This window comes from Nerophis ophidion, linkage group LG01 (genome assembly GCF_033978795.1).
Source record: "Nerophis ophidion isolate RoL-2023_Sa linkage group LG01, RoL_Noph_v1.0, whole genome shotgun sequence".
Taxonomy (NCBI): domain Eukaryota; kingdom Metazoa; phylum Chordata; class Actinopteri; order Syngnathiformes; family Syngnathidae; genus Nerophis; species Nerophis ophidion.
The window spans coordinates 58,776,968-58,785,845 of NC_084611.1; positions in this window are offsets into that span (position 1 = coordinate 58,776,968).

The window sequence follows — 8,878 nt, forward strand, 5'->3', positions numbered from 1 at the left end:
GCATCTGTGATGGTATGGGAGTGCGTTAGTGCCCAAGGCATACAGTGGGGAAAAAAGTATTTAGTCAGCCACCGATTGTGCAAGTTCTCCCACTTAAAATGATGACAGAGGTCTGTAATTTTCATCATAGGTACGCTTCAACTGTGAGACACAATGTGAAAAAAAATCCAGGAACTCACATTGTAGGAATATTAAAGAATGTATTTGTAAATTATGGTGGAAAATAAGTATTTGGTCAGTAACAAAAATTCAACTCAATACTTTGTAATATAAACTTTGTTGGCAATAACAGAGGTTAAACGATTACTATAGGTCTTTACCAGGTTTGCACACACAGTAGCTGGTATTTTGGCCCATTCCTCTATGCAGATCTTCTCGAGAGCAGTGATGTTTTGGGGCTGTCACTGAGCAACACGGACTTTAAACTCCCTCCAAGATTTTCTATGGGGTTGAAGTCTGGAGACTGGCTAGGCCACTCCAGGACTTTCAAATGCTTCTTACGGAGCCACTCCTTCGTTGGCCGGGCGGTGTGTTTGGGATCATTGTCATGCTGGAAGACCCAGCCACGTTTCATCTTCAAAGTTGCTAACAAAGACGCAGAAGTTGTCGACACATCGCTGAGCAGCCAAATATCATCTTTAACCAGACTGTGGGGTCTTAAGGGCTCGTCGTCATGGGACCGAAGAGAACCCCAGCGGCGGAGGAAAACGAGGACATTAAAAAGTCACTACAGTTTTTATCACAAGACGTAAATGACATACGGATTAAACAGGATATAATTCTTAAACTCGTGGATGAAGTCACGGAGCTCCGTATGTGCATCCAGGAGAGGGATAAGAAGATTGGCGAGTTGGAGAGGAAAGTGGAAGAACTGGAGCAGTATTCTAGACTGAATGATGTGATTGTGACAGGGCTAAAAGTTAAACCCCGCTCATATGCACATGCTGCGGGGAGCGAGAGTGCATCTGGGGACCCGGAGGCTGGCTCTGTGGAGGAGCAGGTTGTGGACTTTCTATCTTCCAGAGACATTCATCTGGACAAGAACTCAATCGAAGCGTGTCATCCTCTGCCTGCGAAGAGGGACGTCATGCCTGCAGTCATCCTGAGGTCCGTCAACAGGAAAAAGAAAGACTGAACTAATGAAACAAGGGAGAAAGCTAAAAGGCACCAACATATATTTGAATGATCACCTGATCAAAAGGAATGCAGATATTGCAAAAAAAGCCAGGCACTTAAGGAAACAAAACAAAATGCAGAATACTTGGGTCACAAACTGTAAAATATTCATAAAACTGAACGGATCACCTGAACAAGCAAAAGTGCTGGTTGTTAGAGACATACAGGAACTGAAGAGATATGAATATATATGTGAATTAGTGGGACAAGGAGAGTTAAAAAGTACATCAACAAGTTCATTCAATGTCATACAATCAGTCCTCTGATATTACAGACAACAATTTAACAATACATCAAAGGATTCTAGATTCCGAGCTTTTTGAGCTAAAATCATCTGAGTATACTGATCACAATTCATTAGACTTGGAATATCATCTCGATCCAGATAATATGTTTCCATCATCTGACTCCATTAACTGCAAATACTATTCAGAAAAGGAATATAATAACTCAATAAAATCAAAAGGCACATTTTCAGTCATCCATTCTAACAGTAGAAGCATGTATGCAAATTCCAGTGCAATTCAAGACCACTTACAACATTTTGTGAATCCATTTAGCATAATTGCTATATCCGAAACATGGTTTAATGAAGCAAAAGGCATAGATTTTGAGATAAAGGATTATAATTTAAACTTTGTTAACAGAACAAATAAAATGGGTGGAGGAGTCGCTATGTACGTTCATAAGAAATATAAATACGAAATATTAGAAGACATGACTGTATCAGTAAATGATATAGTTGAATGCTTATCAATAGAAATCATTAATGAAAGGAAGAAAAATATCATAGTTAGCTGTATATACAGGTCACCAGGTTCAAATGTGGAACTATTTACTGAGTGGGCTGAAAAAACTTTCTCAGAAATAGGTAATAAAACAATATTTATTTGTGGGGATTATAATATTGATCTCATGAATCCAAATAACCACATAGCAACAGAAAACTATATTAACAGGATGCACAGTATGAGTTTATACCCAACCATTACAAGACCGACTAGAATAACATTGCACAATACAACCCTCATCGATAACATCTTCACAAATAATATGCAGTCTTCTAACATCAGTGGAGTAATGGTCTGTGACATAACCGATCATTTGCCTGTATTCACAGTCTATAATGATGAGACCAGTACAGACCTGAATTCACAGCAAAAATATACTTACAAAAGAGTTAGAACAGAAAACTCTTTCAATCTGTTAAATCAGGACCTAACAATGCAAAACTGGGATTGCGTATACAATAAAAAGGATATGGATAGTGCCTTTGAATCATTTATAGATATATTTAATTCAATATATAATCAAAAATGTCCAATAAAAAAAAATAGAAACAACAACACAACTTTAAAGTGCCCATGGTTAACCAAGGGTTTACAAAACGCTTGTAAAAAGAAAAACACTTTATATAGTCAATTCATCAAATTAAGTAATGTAAAACCTGGCTCCAAAAATGAATATACAAAGAAACTGATTGAAGTCTCTGAACATAGATATAAAACATAAAAATAAATTGACTGATATAATAAGGACTAGTAAGAAATTATATTATATCAATCTATTAAATAGGAATAAGAACAACACTAAGGAGGTGTGGGGAATACTTAACACTATAATTAAAACCAAATCAAAAAATAACTCGTATCCTAGCTATTTCACTGATAACAACCAAGATAATCATAATATGAATAATGTTGTGGAGAGTTTTAACAGTTTCTTTGTAAATGTTGGATCAGAATTGGCAGCCAAAATCCCTGATTATAGCAGCAATGAAATGGAGTCACTGATTGAAATGAATCCAATGACTATGTTTCTGTTGGGAGTAACTGAAGAGGAAATAATAGATGTTGTTAATAATTGCAAAAATAAAACATCTACTGATTGTTTTGACATAGATATGACACTTGTGAAAAAAAAACATACATTCAATCACCAAACCACTAACTTACATATTTAACCTGTCCTTCCAAACAGGACAATTTCCTAATAAAATGAAAATGGCAAAGGTAATACCAATATATAAAAATGGGAACAAACACATCTTCACAAACTACCGACCTATCTCTTTGTTCCCGCAGTTTTCCAAAATCTTAGAGAAATTATTTAACATTAGATTAGAGAAATGTATATATAAACATAAGATAATTAACGAAAGTCAATACGGTTTTAGGACAGCAAGGTCAACATCTATGGCAATAATTGATGCAGTAGAAGAGATAACCAATAGCTTAGATAGTAAGAAATATGCAGCTGGAATTTACATGGATCTGAGTAAAGCATTTGACACCATTAATCATCAAATATTACTGAAAACATTATACAGATATGGAATAAGTGTGAGGACTGGTGGGCATTGTGATGCCGGGTTCGATTCCCTCGAGGATGAACAGAGAAGACTGGCTTAAATAGGTGGGTGATAATTAGTAGCAGGTGTGCGGGGCGAGACTAGCAGGTGGACTGATGAGTGACCATGGTGACAAAGCAAACAGGAAATAAGGTGTCGGAGAAATATACAAAATGGAAAAATAAATAGTGTAGATCTGAGCAGCAGATCGCAACAGTATTCCCCCCCCAACAAAAGACAGATATATCAAAGGCGTTCTCTTTCCAGCTGTCAATCGCGAAGGAATTTCTTGCTGGGTTCATACTGTGAGGACTGGTGGGCATTGTGATGCCGGGTTCGATTCCCTCGAGGATACGTTGACGTGAACACAACAAAGGTAGGATCTTAAAATATTTATTTAACAAAAAGGGAGCTCTGAACAGAAATACTGGAGCTAATAAAAAGGCAAACCAAAAACGCTAGTATGAAAACTAGGAAGTAAAAATAGACAAACTTAAATAGCACGTTGGCACAAAAGAGAAAACAAATCATCAGTATATAAACTGGACAAAACAAGTGGCGTAGCGTGAGAAGCTAGCGAGAATAGAAAAATGATCAAAATCCAGACGTACAGTGGCGTGAAAGCAAACTATGAACCCAGACCGAATGAACAGAGAAGACTGGCTTAAATAGGTGGGTGATAATTAGTAGCAGGTGTGCGGGGCGAGACTAGCAGGTGGACTGATGAGTGACCATGGTGACAAAGCAAACAGGAAATAAGAGGCAGAGAAATATACAAAATGGAAAAATAAATAGTGTAGATCTGAGCAGCAGATCGCAACAATAAGGGGAGTAGCTTTGACTTGGATAAGGAGCTATTTAACACAAAGACAGCAGTTTGTGAGGATGGGCGAGTTTACATCTGGGCATTTGGACATTGCTTGTGGGGTTCCACAGGGATCCGTTCTTGGTCCAAAGTTATTTAACTTATATATCAATGAAATATTTACAGTATCAAATGTATTAAAATTAGTCATATTCGCAGACGACACTAATATTTTCTATTCTAACGATAATTATACAAATTTTGTATCCACCCTAAATAATGAACTTGCAAAATTAAAAACATGGTTAGATATAAACAAATTATCCCTTAATTTAAAGAAAACAAATGTTATGTTATTCGGCTATTCCAATTCAGGACCAGTAATAAATATAGATGGCGTGATTCTAGAAACGGTGTCAGAAATGTAATTCTTAGGAGTCACTATTGATAGTAAATTAAGCTGGAAACCACACATAAGACATATACAAAGCAAAATCTCCAAAACCATCTCTATTATCAATAAATCCAAATTCTTCTTAAATTACACAGCTCTGCATTTATTGTATTGTTCATTGGTCTTGCCATATCTAAATTACTGCATAGAAATCTGGGGTAACAACTACAAAACTTCACTACATCCCCTGGTTACACTCCAAAAACGTGCAATAAGAATTCTACACAAGGTGGGATATTGTGACCACACAAATATTTTATTTTTACAATCTAAATTATTAAAACTGCCTGATCTAGTTGATTTTAATAAAGCTCAGTTACTATTTAAAGCAAACAAAAAGGTTCTACCTGCCAATATTCAAAAACATTTCAAACACAGAGAAGGAGTTCATAATCTAAGGGGGTGTAGTATCTTTACTATTCCAACAGTAAGAACTACGAGGAAAAGTTTGTGTGTGTCTGTGCGTGGAGTGAAACTTTGGAACGGATTGGATGTGGGGCTCAAGCAATGTCCAAATGTCCATCAGTTCAAAACAACATACAAAAAAATGGTATGGGCAATGTATATGAATGTGAACATGGATGCCTAAGTGTTAAACTCCATCACTGGCTAATAATCCATCCATCCATTTTCTACCGCTTATTCCCTTTCGGGGTCGCGGGGGGTGCTGGCGCCTATCTCAGCTACAATCGGGCGGAAGGCGGGGTACACCCTGGACAAGTCGCCACCTCATTGCAGGGCCAACACAGATAGACAGACAACATTCACACTCACATTCACACACTAGGGCCAATTTAGTGTTGCCAATCAACCTATCCCCAGGTGCATGTCTTTGGAAGTGGGAGGAAGCCGGAGTACCCGGAGGGAACCCACACATTCACGGGGAGAACATGCAAACTCCACACAGAAAGATCCCGAGCCTGGATTTGAACCCAGGACTGCAGGACCTTCGTATTGTGAGGCAGACGCACTAACCCCTCTGCCACCGTGAAGCCTGGCTAATAATGATTATTATTATTATTGTTGTTGTTGTTATTATCATCATCATCATCATCTTCATTATTTTATATGTATTATTGTCATCATTTATTGTCATTGCTACTGATATTGTTCATATTGTTATTATTATTGTTATCATTATCGATATTATTATTGTTTAGTCATTGTTGATATTATCATTATTATTATTACTTCTATGACATCACCCAACTAGCTAAACTATATTAATTAGTATCAACAAGAGGAATACATTGACTTGTGTTTGTGTGTGTGTGTGTGCGTGTGTGTGTGTGTGTGTGTGTGTGTGTACAAACAATCCTATATGCAATTTGAGTAATACTAATTTTCTGCAAATGTAAAAACAAATATGAATTCTGACTAAAGAATTGGTGCCGATGGAAACTAAGAAAAGGGATTTGGGTACACTGTCTGGAGTACAGGGCAGGCGAGTGGGGGATCTTATGTTCGTGGATAACTCCTCTGGCAGGGGGCTCCCCTCGTCTCTTTTAATGCACAGCATAGGACACATAGCAAGAGTGGTCCTCAGGTCCTGTTGATCAGGGGCAGTAGCTCCACAGCCACAGATCCACTTTTAACCACTAATATCACAGTCAAAATGAAAGCTTGTTCCCATAGGCACCATAAACTGTTAATAATGTTTAGACAAAAGTGTATATTATATATACTATTAAATTTATCGTATTTATATTAGGTGTGTGTGTGTGTGTGTGTGTGTGTGTGTGTGTGTGTGTGTGTGTGTGTATTTTGGGTATATGCATGTGTGTATGTATGTGATTATGTGTATATATGTGTGTATATATATATATATATATATATTTATGTATATATATATAAATTGTATATATGTGTGTGTGTATATATGTGTGTGTTGTGTACATATGTGTGTGTACATATGTATATATGTAAGTGTGTGTGAATTTAAATGTATTTTATATAGACAATATATAGCAGCAACCACTGAATTGAATTATATTATATATATTATTGTATTATATATTGTATATATATATATTGTATATGTATGGGGGTGGGACCTAATAAGTTTACTACTTCCCACTCCCTTTTGAGCCAATCTTGACATCTACAAAAGATTAGTCACATGTAATGTTTTCAATGTAGGTGTAAAAATAATGTATCTTTATATTTCTTTTGTATTTTATGTCATTCTCTTGTTTTGTTTGCATGGCTCAAAATAAACCATTCATTCATTCAAAGCTCTCACTGATGGAAGGAGGTTTTTGCTCAAAATCTCACGATACATGGCCCCATTCATTCTTTCCTTAACACGGATTAGTCATCCTGTCCCCTTTTCAGAAAAATAGCCCCAAAGCATGATATTTTCACCCCCATGCTTCACAGTAGGTATGGTGTTATTGGGATGCAACTCAGTATTCTTCTTCCTCCAAACACGACGAGTTGAGTTTATACCAAAAAGTTCTATTTTGGTTTCATCTGACCACATGACATACTCCCAATCCTCTGCTGTATCATCCATGTGCTCTCTGGCAAACTTCAGACGGGCCTGTATGTGCACTGGCTTAAGCATGGGGACACGTCTGGCACTGCAAGATTTGAATCCCTGTCGGCGTAGTGTGTTACTGATGGTAACCTTTGTTACTTTGGTCCCAGCTCTCTGCAGCTCATTTACCAGGTCCACCCGTGTGGTTCTGGGATTTTTGCTCACCGTTCTTATGATCATTTTGACCCCACGGGATGAGATCTTGCGTGGAGCCTCAGATCGAGGGAGATTATCAGTGGTCTTGTATGTCTTCCATTTTCTGATAATTGCTCCTACAGTTGATTGTTTCACACCAAGCTGCTTGCCTATTGTAAATTCGCTCTTCCCAGTCTGATGCAGGTGCTGGTCTACAATTCTTTTCCTGCTGTCCTTTAACAGCTCTTTGGTCTTGGCAATAGTGGAGTTTGGAGTCTGACTGTTTGAGGCTGTGGACATGTGTCTTTTATACAGATAACAAGTTCAAACAGGTTCCATTAATACAGGTAACAAGTGGAGGACAAAAGAGCTTCTTAAAGAAGTTACGGGTCTGTGAGAGCCAGAGATCTTCCTTGTTTGAAGTGACCAAATACTTATTTTCCACCATAATTGACAAATAAATTATTCAAAATTCCTACAATGTGAATTTGTTGAAGTGTACCTATGATGAAAATTACAGACCTCTGTCATTATTTTAAGTGGGAGAACTTGCACAATCGGTGGCTGACTAAATACTTTTTTGCCCCACTGTAGGTATCTTACACATCTGTGAAGGCACCATTAATGCTGAAAGGTCCATACAGGTTTTGGAGCAACATATGTTGTCATCCAAGCAATGTTATCATGGACGCCCCTGCTTATTTCAGCAAGACAAGTGTTACAACAGCGTGGCTTCGTAAAAAAGAGTGCGGGTACTTTCCTGGCCCGCCTGCAGTCCAGACCTGTCCCCCATGGAAAATGTGTGGCGCATAATGAAGCGTAAAATACGACAGCGGAGACCCCGGACTGTTGAACGAATGAAGCTCTACATAAAACAAGAATGGGAAATAATTCCACTTTCAAAGCTTCAACAATTACTTTCCTCAGTTCCCAGACGTTTATTGAGTGTTGTTAAAAGAAAGGTGTTGTAACACAGTGATGAACATGCCTTTTCCCAACTACTTTGGCACGTGTTGCAGCCATGAAAGTTAATTATTATTTGCAAAAAAAAAATAGGTTAATGAGTTTGAACATCAAATATCTTGTCTTTGTAGTGCATTAAATTGAATATGGGTTGAAAAGGATTTGAAAATCATTGTATTCTGTTTATATTTCCATCTAACACAATTTCCCAACTCATATGTAAATGGGGTTTGTAGTTAAAACAAATTTACATTATTTCAATCAGTTTTAAAACATTGTCCTTTACAATTATAAAAGCTTTTTACAAAAATCCACTACTTTTCTTGCATGTCAGCAGACTGGGGTAGATCCTGCTGAAATCCTATGTACTGAATGAATATAGAAACCTTTTAAATCGGGAAAAAAATCGTTTTTGAATCGAAAATCGTGTTGAATTAAAAAAAAAAAAAAAAGATT